General features: G+C 40.9%; 1 long non-coding RNA gene across 1 annotated transcript in view; it reads left to right on the top strand.

The window, feature by feature from the left end:
* Positions 1-15,683, top strand: part of LOC135312571 (uncharacterized) — a 38,135-nt gene extending 22,452 nt beyond the window's left edge. Inside the window, exons 2-10 of the long non-coding RNA XR_010372176.1 lie at positions 979-1,125; positions 2,078-2,201; positions 4,491-4,605; positions 6,491-6,585; positions 7,945-8,073; positions 11,331-11,460; positions 13,072-13,176; positions 13,746-13,835; positions 14,018-15,683. This is a non-coding gene — a long non-coding RNA (uncharacterized LOC135312571). The remainder of the gene's footprint in view (positions 1-978; positions 1,126-2,077; positions 2,202-4,490; positions 4,606-6,490; positions 6,586-7,944; positions 8,074-11,330; positions 11,461-13,071; positions 13,177-13,745; positions 13,836-14,017) is intronic.
* The last annotated feature ends 469 nt before the right edge of the window (positions 15,684-16,152 follow it).

Here is a 16,152-nt window from a genome sequence, read left to right as displayed (position 1 = left end):
CTTGCTGGGACTTGGTGTGGCGTTTTGGAGCACAGCTTGCTTTCCCTGCTTACTTGTCTGACCTCTGCGCTGAATACCAAAAACTATCAATACAATATGCAGAAATGATGTCAGCCCTTTGATATGGAGGGTGAAGGATGGCTCATTTGGGATATTTGTTTTAATGATATCACAATCACACATTGTGTGGTTTGAATTAAATAGATGCTTTTGAGCTTAAAAAACTCTATTGATCTTTCAAACTATTCTTTTATTTTTGCCTGGCACTCCGCTATGCTCCCTAGTACTGTTGCCATTTGAATGACTTCACAGCTGATGCAGTATACACATTCAGAGATATAATCATCTCAGTTTTATTTTAAAATTGAAACAAATATAACTATCTTTGTCTCAAAAAGCAACTAAGAATTAAAAATCTGTTCCTGGTAACTGCAGTGGAAAGCCATAAGTGGCATGTGCAAAGTCACTGCGAATCAAACTCATATGGAATCAGATCTGTCAATAAGAGTCATTTGCCTCACAAAACCTGTACCTTTAAAAAATAATTTCCCAGTTTATGCCTCTGACCATAATAAAAATTAATGAGATGCAAACATGTGTCTGTAGCTTGCATGCACTGAACTGAATGGCCATGGACATCAGTGCAAATTCCATTTTCCATAGGCTTTGCAAGTTGATGCTGTTGCTGGAAGATTGAGTATTACATATCATTGATGCGAGCTAGATGTGAAAATAAAATCTGATATTTATGAATTGCTGAAATACAAGATCTTAAAATATATTACTTTAAATGGTCATCTCAAAACTAAACATTTTCATTCTTATTTTAGGTTTTCACTATACTTATCTGACTTATTCCTATTTTCAAATTCATGAAGATAATATCTACACTAAAACTAGGTTTTTGGTTTGAAACTGACTGAAAACCCCAAATATTTTCTTTCTGAATGATTTCCTTTCTCTTTTCCTTCTCCCCAGGCCCCCACTGAGTTTATTTACACATTTGAAGTATCCCAGGCTGTTTTGCATGTACAGTGATAAAATGCAGCAGGGACAGGATCACAATTAACACTGAAACCAATGTTATAAACAACTGGAGAAAAAGAGCACTGCCAGAAGCATGAGGTAACTTGATAATTTTAGGGTAACGGTCTTACTGTTCAGCATGGTTGTGAGTCAGGAAGGAATGAGAGCCCTGACATGTCCTGTTTTCTCTAATTGCTTTTCTGTGAGGATGAACTTGCAAGTAGCCTAGATATATTCTTAGGACTTTGTATCTGCAAGAAAGGAGGACATAAATAAAGGTCTAAAAGTCTCAACTCTCATAAAAATGTGAAAGGCATTGTTAGAAGCATATCAAAGGTTCAGTTTTGGGCCCCTCACTACAAGAGGGACATTGAGTTGCTGGAGTGTCTCCAGAAAAGGGCAACAAAGCTGGTGAAGGGTCTGGAGAACAAGTCTTATGAGGAGCAGCTGAGGGAGCTGGGGTTGTTTAGTCTGGAGAACAGGAGGCTGGGGGGAGACCTTATGGCTCTCCACAGCTACCTGAAAGGAGGTTTTAGTGAGGTGGGTGTTGGACTCTTTACTAGCAATAGGACAAGAGGAAATAGCCTCAAGCTGCATCAGGGGAGGTTTAGATTGGGTATTAGGAAAAATTTCTTCACTGAAAGAGAGGTCAGGCATTGGGACAGGCTGCCCAGAGAGGTGGTGGAGTCACCATCCCAGGAGGTATTAAAAAGACATGTAGATGTGGTGCTTCAGGGCATGGTGGTGTTGGGTTGATGGTTGGACTTCGTGATCCTAGAGGTCTTTTCCAACCTTAATGATTGTATGGTTCTATGAAAGATACCAGTAGCCTCCAAATTTTACCAGCTTCCTTGATTTACTCTCAGTGCCAGCCATTTATATAAATGTTCCAAACAAAGATAATTAATTAGTTCAGAACATCTTTGTTCTGAAAAGTAGTACAGAAAAAGAAGCATGCAGATCACTAGTGCTTGTCAAATCACAAAGAAATAAGAATTTAGGCTATTCCCACAGCATAGAAGAAGCTGAAGCAAACACTTTCCTTTTTCAGGCAGACTCTTTGCAAAGGAAACTACAGGAAAATCTACCAGGGCTGATACCTGGCATAGTTTTATAACACATGGACTGTTTAATAGTGTGTTTATTCAGCATCTGTCTGCTCCCAGTTGGTACAGGTATGTGAATTTACACATTTACTTTGGTTTCTATTGGTGTGCTCATTGAGCTTTACGTGCTTAGATGACATAAGTTTCTGAAGGTAAAACTTAATTTTATTATATGTACTTCTGCTGTATGTACTGTGATCTCTAAGTATTGCAATGATGCCTGCAGTATCCTGTCAAGTGTTAGTCTACATCTAGGCAGCGTACTGAGAAATATTTTTTGATAATAAGTACATTTAATTCATTTCACTATAACTGTCCTTTGGTGACAGAACTACAGCCTGATAACAGCAGTTCTTAATCTAAACCAAGCTCCTCTCTACCCAGGTGGATGAGACCATCACTATGGTAGCAAAACACCTGGAATAAACAACTCCTTGGCCATTGAAAAAACTAGTTTTGCTACTGACTGCAAGAGGACCAGTATTTAGTCTTCTGCTGTCCAGAAGAACAGATAATGAGGCTTTTGTTAAATGCTCTGGCCTACCTCTGCTCTCTTGCAGATATTTCCCTGGTGAATTTGCCACCTGTCTCAGAAAATACTAATCTTATGTTTATCAAAATAAAAGACAGGACCCTATATCTTTACACCACATGTTTCCTTTAAAAGAAGATAACATGTTTACTATCTCTGTGCTTCCTCATCTTGGTTGGACTTAACCACCTTGGCTTATCTCCCATGCAAGCTGGTATTGGCAAGTTCAGTAGTTTACACTGAAAATAGTGTAGTCAACGTATTTTCTTCATTACACAGACAGAATTTCACATGTGCTCTGTATTAATGTCTTTACCTGCAACCAGAAACAAGGACATATGAACTTAAATCCTTTGGCACTCCGCTAGTATAAAAATACACTGTCCCACTTTTGAAAAACAATTCAGTCAATTTTCTGAATGAGTTTCACACAAATGAGAGCGTGTGTTCCTGATGTAAAACCCAGACGTACAAACCATCCCTCATTGATGAGAACGCAACACTTGCCAAAGTCTAAACCTTAGGGAGCAGAACAGGGCTGTGTAAAACATGGACAGATAATACAGGATTACAGTAACAATATTAATGCTAGAATAATACTAGCTACTTGTGCCAGACAGACAAAAAAACACCCTTATAGAAGCTTAGGAGATTCACAAATGCTCAGCCTATAACATGAACAGCTATTAAAGCTTTGGCTGTATTTCTGGTGTTGGTAAACACATTGTTTCTAATTATGAAATCATTAAGGAAATGTCCTTCTCAGCCAGGTAGGTGCAAAGAAGCAGAACCTTTTCATGTTACATATATGCTTTCTGCATTCAAATATAGATAAAGCCAAGGATGGTCAATGCAGCTGCGTTGCTGTTTCTCATACATCGTCAAAACCTCATCTCTGCCTCATGGGTGTCAGAGATAAAACTCCCATTAATCCAACATCGGATCAAGTTGTTCAAATTCAACAAGTCACTCCTACGAAAACCTGCTACAGGTGGTACCAGATGACACCTGGACAGGTGGTCATGCTGTTGCTGAGGATGTGAGTTAAGGAAATCATAACATGTGGATGGATGGCCTAGAGTGGAAAATTTGGCTGTTATTAGCTTCCCAGGTGTCCTTCAGGGGACATACTGTCCTGTAGAATGTGCCTTACAAGACATGAGAGACCACCACAGCTTTGGCTGTCTGCTCTTAGGCTGAAGAGAGGATTGATAGTTTAAACACAATGGTGACAGCAATTTTTATTAATAAAAAATAGGTGCTATGGGGCAATAAGCACATAGAGCTATCTCATCCCATTATAGTCCTCTTTGCATGTTAGTAATGATTATTTCCATCTTTTGGCATTTCAGAAGTAAATGGCACTCTCATTCCAGCTCTCCCCTGAATTACTACCCCTTCCATGATTGCTGGGACAACAATGCTGGTTTTCAAAGCTCCTGACTTAGACTGCCTCCTGTTCAGGAGCAGACCTTTCCCATACTTGTTGCAAACTAAAACTTGAGCTCCAGGTACTCAGTCCATCCAAAAGTCAGATCCCAAACACCTCCAGCTGGATCTTACTTTGATGTATGTGAATTATCGGTAAATCCTGTAGCAAAGCCACAGGCCTAAACCTTTTATTTCAAAGAAGGTAAAAAGGAGAAATGGGATAATTTTTCATTTTGGTTATGCTTTACTATTGTGGCTGCAGGGAAGAGCAAATTCTACAGTTGTCCTAACCAAGTTATTATTCTTTTTTTGTTGTGGGTAGTTTTTTTTTGACAAAGTGTTCATCATCTTTGTAATTTCTGTGATCTTTCCACTAATGGATGTTCCTCAATTAGCACAGCACAGAACCTGAGTGAATCCATCCCATAGATCCACTAATACTAGCCTTTAATTGATGCAAGCATTTGGAATTTACGGTTGCAGAGCACGCACAGAAAGCACAAAATACAGGTAAGTGTGAGATACCAAGACATCCAAGAAGTACAACACAAATTCAGAGAGTCAAATATTGCAAATTCTACACAATTTGCAGGCTCTTTGAGAAGCAGAAGAAAAAGCATGCTACTGAGATAGGAGTGACAGGAGAAAGATCACCAACTCACAGCTTTATGAAGACAAGAGAAAGAGAGGATTACCCAGAAAGGAATCTTCTTTTTTAGTGTCTGTCATAAAGGTACAATTAGCACAGAGCTAATAGGGTACAAAAACCCCTTATGCTACTGCTTTGGAAAAACTCCAACAATTTACAATAAATTAAAAAAAAATACAAAAGGTTATGCCAATCTTCGTTTACAGTTTTGTGAGCTTACATATTTTTCCTAGAATACTAATCTCTATTTTATTTATTCGCATTAGAGCAATTTCAAAAATTCCTCCTCAGCCATGTCTCATCATGTCATAATTATTCATCTTTCTGAAGGCTTCTAACAGCCTCTGGTTACAACATCATGACATTTTCTAATAAATTACAAAGTGGAAGGATAATTTAGTCTCCATAACCAATTAATCTTTGGCTTCTTAGCAAAACTGTGTTCCAAAAATAATGTGTCCACTAGTCTAGAGGGATCTGGACTCCAATAACCAGTTCACCTCACTCTTTCCCTGGAAATAATCAACTTACCTGAATGCCTTCCAGGTCCAACCAAAAAGGACAAGCCTTAAAGAACATTTGAAAAGGGAGTCTTGCAGCAGCTTCTTTGAACTCTCTGGTCTTCAACAGTAGAGCAGAACAAGGAATGAGTTAGCATCTTGACATGGAGACAAATGAAGGATTGCAATGAACTTGCCTCAGGCTTCCTTTGGAGCAAAATCTCATGCATTTTATATAGACCTTTGGCTAACATCCCCTAAGATCAACAGAAATAGTCCATTGAATTCATGGCTACTAACATGCATACTAAGGACAGGAGGCACCATGATATTATACAAAAACCAGGAGCAACCAACATATATTTTTGGACTTGTTACAGCACAGTAATCAAGTTGGCATTCTTGAATTATAGGTATATGAGCACTAGGAGTAAGTATTCTTAATGAAAAACCCAGTTTTGTGGAGCCTAGTCTAATCTGAAGCAACCTTTTGTAAGAGCAGATGTTGGGTCTTGTTCATTTAAACTCAAGTGTCTGCAGTATCTACAAACATGTGTTCTGCCTTATGCAGAGAAGGTCAGTGAGATGTTTTAGGTGTCAAGGGGGAAAGTTCTCACATTTCTGGAATGGTAGAGGGAAGATTTATAAAGTTTTTACTGGCCTGAAGGAAAGAAAGAAAGCAGAAATGTCTGCCAGAGTCATGAGTGGATTGTTGGCTAAATTCATTCAGCGGAGGAGTCTGAAATAGACCATCTCTGCCTTCAGCAGTAGGCGTTAGTGGAGTCATCTAAAATAATTACTACAGAGGAGTCCAGGACATACCTACAGGGAATATAACTAATTTGAAAATGTAAATTAATTCCACAAAGCACGGATAAAGAAGCCAGCAGTTCTTACACTCCTGGGCTCACACAATGTACTAAGCTCTTATGAAACAAGAACAGAAATACTTTTATTTGAGTCTGGAATAGTACTTATGAACATGCCATTAGAGGAGGACAAAAGCACAGACAACAGAGGTTGCTACAGATATACCTATGATCACACTACCCAGGGCTTCTGTGGTAAAACATCCACCCAAAGACACAAGCACGGGTTTCAAACATAGATATGGCCTGTGATGTTTCTAATGAGCTTGAGAAAGTCACTGGTTCTGAAAGAAGCAAACATAAGCAGGGGAAAAAAGGTTCAAACAGTTGAATAGCAGTGGCAGTAGTACAAATTTAAACAACTCTCTCCTCTTTAGGTTTTAAACAAGATCAAAAGGAGGCTCTGCAGTTCCTGAGACACACCATCACAAGTGTGTTTGTGCTCGCCACTTGGCACTATCCTATAAACAAGGTACAGAACACCATAGGAACCATGACGCAGCCATTTCCCACAGCAGCCCTTTCTCCCTCCTCATAAACAAACCCAAAGCTGCGTGTATTCTTCACAGCTGCTGTGGCCTCTCCTCAGGAGCTCACATGAAAGCACTTTGACTGTGTTTTGCATTAGCTTGCTCCCAATGCCAAACAGCCTCCGGACTTCCAAAGCACATACCGCAAACCCCTGCTCTGGGAGGGGAGCCAGTGAGGTCACGGGCAGCCCACAGCCCGGGGCTTGCCCACATGCCTGCCGGCCTGCTGCGCGGAGCCCGATCCTCAGGCTGTCTGTCCAGGCAGGGAAGACCCCTCTCTGACTGTGCCATCGACAGCAAGCCCTCCTAAGGTTGTGTTTTGCTGGGGAACGCTGACAAGCTCTGGCGTTATCCAGAGGGGACGATCCGTACGCCTGCCTTCGATCAGCTTGAGCACCTGGGAACGGTGGTGCTGGCAGCCAGAGCTGCTTGTTTGAGGCTGAGTGTTAAAGCTCTGGCCTTCCCACTGCACTGACAAGTTTCCATGGTTAAATCAGTCAGGCCCCAGGCACGTGTAATTCTTCAGGGTTGTTAAAAATTGATTAATCCCATTTTGGCGATGGTCAAACTCTCAAATGAACTGTTATACAGAAATGATTTTCATTCCTTCCTTTCTGAGGGGCTGCTCCTATACTGCCCCTCTGTTGCTCCGGCTGCAGGCAACTGCTTGACCTCAAAACGGACAGGCAGTGCTAGTTCGGTTTGTATGAAGGACATATGAAAGGAATTCAAAACTATGTTTCTCAGTCTGTGCCTCCTCTCTCCCCATAGGAAGTTAACTATAAATATATGCAAAAGCAAAGATAATCGACATGTAAAATAGATAATAAAAAGAATGCCATGAGCTCACCCTAGCTATTTTTGCAAGGTAAAACTTGTGGCAATTCTACCAACTTACATACTGGTTTTCCTCATCCAATTTTGGCAAAACGTCCCACTTCACCTTTCTTTTTTGACCAGTAGTACCTCTTCCCGCAGTCCCAATACAATGTTGTATAAACTCTACGTATTCCAGAGAGTAAATACTTTCATAGGTTAAGCAAAAATATGACCACGTAAGAGCTGAATAGTTCTAACAAGCCTGATGCTATCCCCTAGTTTAGCTTTTTTAGAGAAAATTAGATATATTTTTAAGTCAAAAATCTTTCTAATCATATAGTGGATAGTCTCCCAATTGAATCTTCCAGCATGGGGACTGCTTTGGGCCTCTGGACATGTCACTGAGAAGACGTGCTTTATGCCCAGGTGGCTTGGCAGGAAACTAGAGCTGTAAAAGCACACTTTCTTTACCTTATTCACAGGTAATTATTTGATAAAACATGAATTTAAAGGGCAGAGTAAGTGCTAAGCTACTGTCCATCCAGACTTTCTCCAGGAAAACAGCCTTACAAGCTTTCACCTTTGGGACAACAGAACTTACCATCTGAAAGGTAAATGGGAAGAAAACAGTTGTGTGTTTTGAGCACATACTGCATTTTAGTTTCTAATTCTAATGCTCACCTCAGACCTGGTTCCACTAGAAAACTTCAATGCATTTTGATAAGAACAGGATTTGAAACTCTGTTGTGGTAAGAATATGGTAAAAAAATTACAAAATTTTTTAGAGAGACATCAGATTCATTTCCCTTCTGGCTTGAGCTAAAGCTTAGAGGTGGAGGAAAGAAAAAAAATAGCTCCTGTAATTGAGCCTTTCAGAGAAGGACTTAAAACTACGTCCTGTCTACTCACAGCGGCTGGGTAGGACAAGCTTTCATTGCCCCAGAGGGAAAGGAATAGGCATGAACAGGAAGCCAGAAGGCACACTGAATTATCAAGAAAAGTTGTTTTGAGGTGGGGCAGGGAGGAAAGGGGGAGAAACAAACTGTCTGTCCAGGTCCAGAGAAATGCCCAACATCTGAAGGATAGAAAACCACTGCCATCTGTCACCACAAAAACAAAACAAAACAAACCCAACCCAAACCATAAAAACCCCCGAAAACAAACAATAGAAAACCAACAAGGATGTGAGAAAAGGGTTAAACCACAAAGGGTAAACAGATCTAGCAGAGAGGACACCTCAAGGACAAGTCTCTCCATCAGAGTGCTGAAAGATATGAACCATGTGGAGAATCAGGGACAGGTAGATAATATCAAAAGTAGACTGGATTGCACAGTGTGTTTCAGACACAAAGACACCATCTGCAGTGTGGTGATGAAAAAAAAGCTAGTCAAACTTCAGAGAATGGAGAATAGCCCATGGACGTCAAGTAGGAAAAGTTCCATTCATTCAGCTTGTCTTAATCTCTGCCAGTCATGGCTGTGAAGGGACAGACCCTCTTCACACTAACGTCACCTTCCAGGTCTCAGCCTTCTATTGCTCATTCCTGGATGTTAGCTCCAAACATAAAACCATTACAAAATAGTCTATGTCTGACTAGAGCATCCAACATGAATGCACAAATCCTTCCACGTTAATAAACTAACAAGGTGGCATGAGAAGCTATGAAGCTATTCTAATAATGCATGTCTAATATATGGAAAAAACCACAGCTGCTGTTAACTCTTTACATAAAACTGAGAGTCAAATGCCATATGTCTGACCTGGGCTTCCTCCTAGAAGGGATGGCTGAAAGCTTGCTCTGCAAGCTAGAACTCAAACCCCACAGCATGGTTCTCTTGAAGAATTGAATCTCTCTGGATATGTACAGTTACAGAGAGAACCTTCCCTCACTAGAAAGGAAAGGATGCTCTGATCTCCTCCCCCTCACAAATGAGGGAAAAAGTCCAACCTGTGATTCTGTGAAATGAATGCAAGGCACAGAGGGACAAAAGGTATCACAAAAGGTAACTTCAGAAGGTTAGGTCAATAAACCTGAAGTATGTCAATAAGCCACTTTACATTTTAACAGCCCTTACCCAAACAAGACTATTTCATTTGGATAGTTTGCTATCGGAAGGCCAATAGTTTAAGTGCATCACATAAACAGCAACCCAATTAAAGTTACCTCAGCGATGCATGGATACTGTTCAAATAACTCTCCCAAGCAACATAATGGTCTTAAAATGGCACCCTTTATAATCGCAAAGGTGACCACCAGAGAGATGAAAGGTGAAAGGCACAGCCCTTTACCCACAAAGTCTGCTTCCTTCAAAATGAAACTGTATTGTTTTTAATGCTTTGGCATGTTCTAGGTGTTTTTTTCTCCTGCTCTGCAGTGAGGTCAGACTACAGGAGGAAAGGCACTGTGTTAACGCTGCAGTGTCTTAAGGACTATTTTTATTTCCTGATTTATTTCTGACCTCCTGAATTTTTTGTGCTTGACCTTTTACATGAAGACAAGCAAAACAGTACATTTCATCTGCCAGTTCAGTGCATTTTCTTTTCTCCACTTACAGAATTATAGGGTTTTAAGTGAACGTCAGCTATTCTGCCCGCAGGCTTTCACTTCACAGCAAGAGTATACCTGGCCTTTTCTTTCCTCGCTGGTAATAGCTTTTGTTAAGTAAGGGGTTGTTTACCAAGCAAAAGCAGCTCAGACTCTCAGAGTTATGCTGAGTGACAATGTTTTGGAAGTGGGTTTGCCCTGGGAGTCAAAATTGGTGACATGTAGTCAGATATTTTCTTAGAGAAATTGGCTTTTTAGCAAACCTGCACATTTCTCATCATGGTTCCTTTGAACCATGGTAATGAACAGCACACAAGCATGTTCCCAATTTTGGGTTATCATACTGCCTTGTGCCCAGAAACTGCTGTTCTGTTTCACCTTCCCTCACCACCAATTCACTCTACAGTTCTATGTGCACCCAAGGTTAATACAGATACTTCTGTGCTAAATCCACCCATGTACTGAACTGGGGAGAGACAGAAAGACATTAAAGTTTGAGAACCTCATCATTGTATTAGCATCAGGGAATCTGACAACATGTCACCCTTCCCTCTCCTCCTTCCCCTTGCTGTCACAGTTCCCTAAACTGTCAGCCCTCAACTCTATCCTGTCCCCAGTCCTCCTGCTTCTTATACTTGTATCCAGAGCTTCTGGAACAACAGGAGCATGAGGAGAGTCACAGGTAGGACAGTAGCTGAGGTGTCTGCTGCACAGGAGCAAATAGGTTCAGGTCTCATCAGCTTCAAACAAGGCTGCTACCTCTGGGAAGACTAAAAGCTGAACAGGCCATCGTACAGTCTTCTCCTTCTTAATCTCCTCCTATTCTGACAAGACACTTGAACTCCCTCAGTTATCACTGCTGCATTCGCAGCCTCCTTTCTGAAAGCTCTGTTTGTCTCTACTGCCTACACAGGTAAAAGAGGTGGACCTCATTCCCACCATCCTGCTACAAAAAGGGACCAGCAACAGCACTGGCCTGAGACAGGGAGGCTTTTCTTTGTGGTTAGAAGTTGATCCTGGGACACCCCGTCCTAGGATCTTGGGACTCAGGGGCCTTGAAGCTGTTTAGAGAAGCGGGACAGAGTTACCATGGAAGGTGCTGGGTGCAGGTTTGCCAATGGTGCCAAAGTTCCTCCTTAGGAATCCATGGGTTCCTCGTTAGGGTGCAGGACACCGCAGCACCAGGCAGAGGGGCAGCAAGGTGGTTGTGCAGGTCTTGGGCAAGAGCCCCAGGAGAACCCCTGTGGCTTCTTTCTCCCTATCTGATATATAGCATATACATAGGTATTTGATAACCTGTCTTAGAAACTTCCTGTCTGCAGTTTCCACGTGTCCTGCTGCCCAGCCTGAAGGCAGATGTAGCAGGCAACTGACTCCACCTGACAACCACCACATGACTAAAGCCTTGTCTGCCACTTTCCTTGTTTGCGTCACAACAGAGGACCCAAGAAGGTGAGTCTGAGCAACTGTCCTCTTCACTCTCTCCTTGTGCATAACAAATGACCTGTAGCCCATTGACTATCAGAGTAAGGATGATATCTTTCTTCATCCTAGTTATTTTGTGATTAAAATGACTGGGAGTCCTCCTCTTCTCTGTCTGAAAGCAGCTTCATCCAAGTTTCTTCCAGCCTGACACCTGCAGTGTGCGAACCATTAGGAGCTCCTGCCATAACGATAACATTTTCAGTCAGCCTTTAGAAACAGCAGTGTCATTTTCCTATTCTCACAACTGTGACAACAGAAAATGAAGTCCCAGTTAAATTAACTTAGCTGGTATCTACAGTGTAATAAAAATTTCCTTATAACAAATCTGAATGTCTCTGGTTTTCTCCATGTATTCAAAATCCAAACAATGTTTTTCTTTATTCAAAACAAGTCATTGAACTCTCAAAATGGCAATTCTGCTGCAGAGGTGTTCTTTGTCATATGGACTTTAAACATTACTTTTATTTTGCTATTAAAGATTGTACTTAATGATCTTTCCCACTACATTTCTGTTTTCAGAGCTTAGGAAGGACCGTTGATTCAGCCTGTTGCTCTATTCCCACCCCATGTGCTGGTACTGAAATGCCCCTTGCAGCCTCATCCACACTGAAAAATTAGGTCCCTTTAACAATAGGGACAAGACATTCCCATCTTCTCCAAGTAGAGATGCAGTAGTACTGGTACAAATGTGCCATATAACAGCATGGTTAAGAACATAAGAAAGCCACAAGCGCATCAAAAATAACATTTAGCACAGTGTCCTGTGTCTGACAGTGGCCGGCAAGGGATACCAGGGAGGATACCACCTCAGCTATTACAGTCTTGTGCTGGTAAAATGGAAGTGTCACACTCTGCTGGCGCAGAGATAATAATGGGGCGGTATCACTCACACCAATGTGGTCTATTCCTGTTATGAAGTGACAGGAATGACAGTGAAATTCATTACACTCATAACTTTGTGTAGTCTTGTAACTTCTACCAGCGTAACTCTTTCAGTGATATGTCAGTCCCTTACATGGGGACAGACACAAAGAAAACCTCCAGTTAGGAAGTCAGGCTAACAGGCTGACAACACTCTGGTCAGAGGGAGAAAGGGAATATGGTGGAGCCTGCTCAAGGAAAGTTGAAGCCAGGTTTCCTAAAATAAACAGAAATTTATCCAGTATCACCCAGACTGGTTTGCCAACCTTCAAAGCTATGCAAATACGGATAGTTTGGCACTACATGCCAAAACCATGACTGAGATCAGATAACACCTTTCCTCCTAATCACAGCCTTCAAGGAATAGTGGGCTAAACAGTTGCAAGATAACTGCATGGCAAACAAAAAACACTATTTTGCAGACTGTGTCTCTTTGTATTGAAATATACAACTTTGAACAAAGAAGGAACCAGTATTCTCTCTGTTAATTACCCACAGGGTTTAATAAATTTACAACAAATCACTGGCCCTCCTATTATATGCCTTTCAATTGATCACAAGTACATCCATCTAAAATCCTCCCTGCCTATTTTCTGTTCGTTACATTGACCTGACCATTCACATTCCCTTTCTGCCACTATCTTCACTCTTTTACAGGACGCTGAAGCAAACCAGTTTGAGAGTCATCTACAACATTACAGAAAAAGAGCATTACTGAATGAAGGCCAAGGTCAGCTAATACCACGGAGATCCTGCTAGAAGGTAAACCCATATGATCTTTCAGTATGATTCCTGCCCACTTCTTCAGTGTAAGGCAGCCCCTCCCCTTCCTTTTTCTGTCCTAATGAACAGAAAAATTAGTGCATTCAACAGTAACAGCCCTCAGGAAGCACTTCCCTTGTTGATCCTAAATACAGTGGACTGCACCAGTCATCCCAAGAGACAGGATTCATCATGTCAGTCTTGTATGTTTTTTGAAGGTTTACTTAAATTATCTCCTGCAATTATTAAAATGTTAAGCTAGATTATCCAGCAGTGTTCAATCACATGGTCATGAGTCATTAGGTCATGTGGTAAATCAGGCCAAGCACTTCTTGTAGGAATACACCTGCATGCTAATTTTAAAATAGGTTCTCTGCAGTTCCCCATTTATGAACCTATGAGACTGTTCCCATTCATGCTTTGCAAGCACAGCTTACCCACTGGGTTGCTCAGTACAGATCAGTGCTGGTTTTTGCATAGACAAGTGATGTGGTGAAGGCAACTTGCAACCTTAAATATCAGTGGACACCAGCATCTAATGGAAGTTTTCTCATCTTTGCCTTTCTTAGTGTTGGTACTGGAAACCACCTGCTAAGCCACTAGAGAGTCATACAGTTTTGTGTCACAGAAACACAAGGAAGATACCTCAAGGGGACGAGGTAAGTCAATCCAATGTTCATCCTCATCTCATTTTACTATCTCCTGAATAATGCTTACATTACAGTACTTATAATAGTTTACTTACATAATTGTCCAAATCCTCTGTAATCTACGCAACCTTGAAGAATATTTCAGCCCTTTCTAGGAAATTAAAGGCCAGTTTATTCTACATTTCTTTCAGGTAATTACCTCAGTTCTTTGAAATGCTGACATCAATGCAGATTGATTGATTGATCAGAGATACTGGAAAAAGGAGAGGCATTGAAGGAACTGGAAGAGGAATATCCTGCATTTGCCTCTGAGGCCACAAAAACAGCAGCGGGAAGGAAGAGAGTCACATGAAAGCACGTCTCCTCCAGACAGCATCTATCCAGATGACAAAAGAAATTTAAAATAAATGTTTATGCCACAGGAAACAACAGGAAAACAGGAACTTTCCTGCATAGCATCAGGGAAGCAAATGCATGTTTCAGAAGAAGGCTCTAATTACAGCTTTTTAGCTATTTGAAGTCCCCTTAAGCTTGTAATGTTTCAGAAGCAGAGGAATACAGAATTGTCAGTCCAAAAGATACATTGCATCTAGGATTTTGCCTTTTTTTTTTTTCTTTCTCTGCTTCTTCTTTGGAGTCTGCCAACAGCTACCCTGGATACCTACAAATAAAGTAGTGTTTCCTGGCACTTTTACCAAGATATGCATTTTGAATGGCTTCCAGAAGCATAGATTAAATGTGCTTTAAGTGCCAACAGCCATAGCCATACCCCAAACTTTTGGTGCTTCTTTAACGCTATCTCCTCACACAAGTTTCCACTCCCACCATGCTCATGACTAGAACCGTACTCCTCTAGTATTAAATCCCCTGCTGTATGCAATTACGTTTACTGTATATTACTTTATCAAAGTCTGTCTATGTTTTTTTATACTGTCCTTGTCAGCACAATATCTGAACCATCTATTTATTTTAACAGCCCCCGAAAGATAATCATAGCACTTTTTTATGGTATTTGGGCACTCAGAAAGCACACCAGAGCCTAACTCTCATTAAAATTAATTCAAAGTAGGCACCCATGTCTAGACAGATTAAATGCCAATGTATTGTTTCCTATAAATTAAGCTTTTCTAAAAGCCTACAGACAGAAAATGTTCCTGAGGGATCTGTCTCCTTGCCTGTTCACTTTAGCTTGAAATGTTGGTTTCCACCAACAGGTCCATCAGTCCAGCATGGAGTAACTTCTGGGAGCTGTGACAGCCTGAGGTGAGACAGTCTGGTAAGCACGACCAATGCTATTTACGCCAAATTTATGAAAAAACAAAATCTTTTGGTGCTAAGAAGTGGCTGATATATTTACGAGTAGTTGAAACCATCTGTATTAAAAAAGAATAATAAAAAGAGTATTTTTTTTTAGGTGTATTACACTGCCACAGTCAAGCCAGGTTCAGATTTTTCTTAAAAAGGTTTTTCATGTAGTCAGAACCAGTCCTCAAGAAAAAAGACCAAGACAATGCAGACAGTTAGCAACAAACAACCAAAACCATCAAGACAGTGACAGAAACCACTTTGAACTACCCCTTTTAAACTTTAGCCACTGACCCAGCTTCTCTTCATCCAGACAGAAATGGTCTGAAGGCTGGCAGGAGGCAATTGTCCTTCTCCTGCAAGCACACTCATACCCCTGCCATCTTGAGTCCATGGCAGCTTATGATTTCCTCTTCTAAGTCCCCAGGGATACCAAACAGGATGCAAGAGTCTTGCTCTGTGTAGTCAGGGACATCCCGAGTGTGTACACCTGGAGTGTATACTGCTTGAAAGTCAGACTGCTTCTGTCAGCACATATTCAAAGTGAACAGATGAATCTGTGTGTCTCAGTATTTTATCCATCAAGGCAGGAAGCAGGAAATTCTGCCTCAAAAGTAGATCTGTCAATATTTCCTGAAATCTTTGGCTGTAATGAAGTCTTGTGCATGTTCTGGTTTTTCGGACGCCACTGGTAATTTCTCCCTTTAAACTAAAAAGAAGGCAAGAATTACATTGTTAGACTTTAAATAGATGTTTTTTTTCTGTTTGTTCTTTGAAAGTTTTATTACAGAACCTCTCTCCTCTTTTTACCATCTGACTGATAGGAAATCAAAGGATTATAAAATGGAAAACATCTGATTGTAGAGATGAAGCAATTAGTTGGCATCCGTAACAACAGCATATTATTACTGACAAAAGCATGTCTTCAGACTAGGATCCTTAAATAGAACATTGCAAAAAAATAAATTGCATACCAACCAGGGCTAAGATCCATGTCAGCTTAATGGGAGAAAGTAACGGC

Source organism: Phalacrocorax carbo, chromosome 3 (genome assembly GCF_963921805.1).
Source record: "Phalacrocorax carbo chromosome 3, bPhaCar2.1, whole genome shotgun sequence".
Taxonomy (NCBI): Eukaryota; Metazoa; Chordata; class Aves; order Suliformes; family Phalacrocoracidae; genus Phalacrocorax; species Phalacrocorax carbo.
Note: the sequence above shows the minus strand (reverse complement) of the source record. Positions and strands in the feature narration are given on the sequence as shown.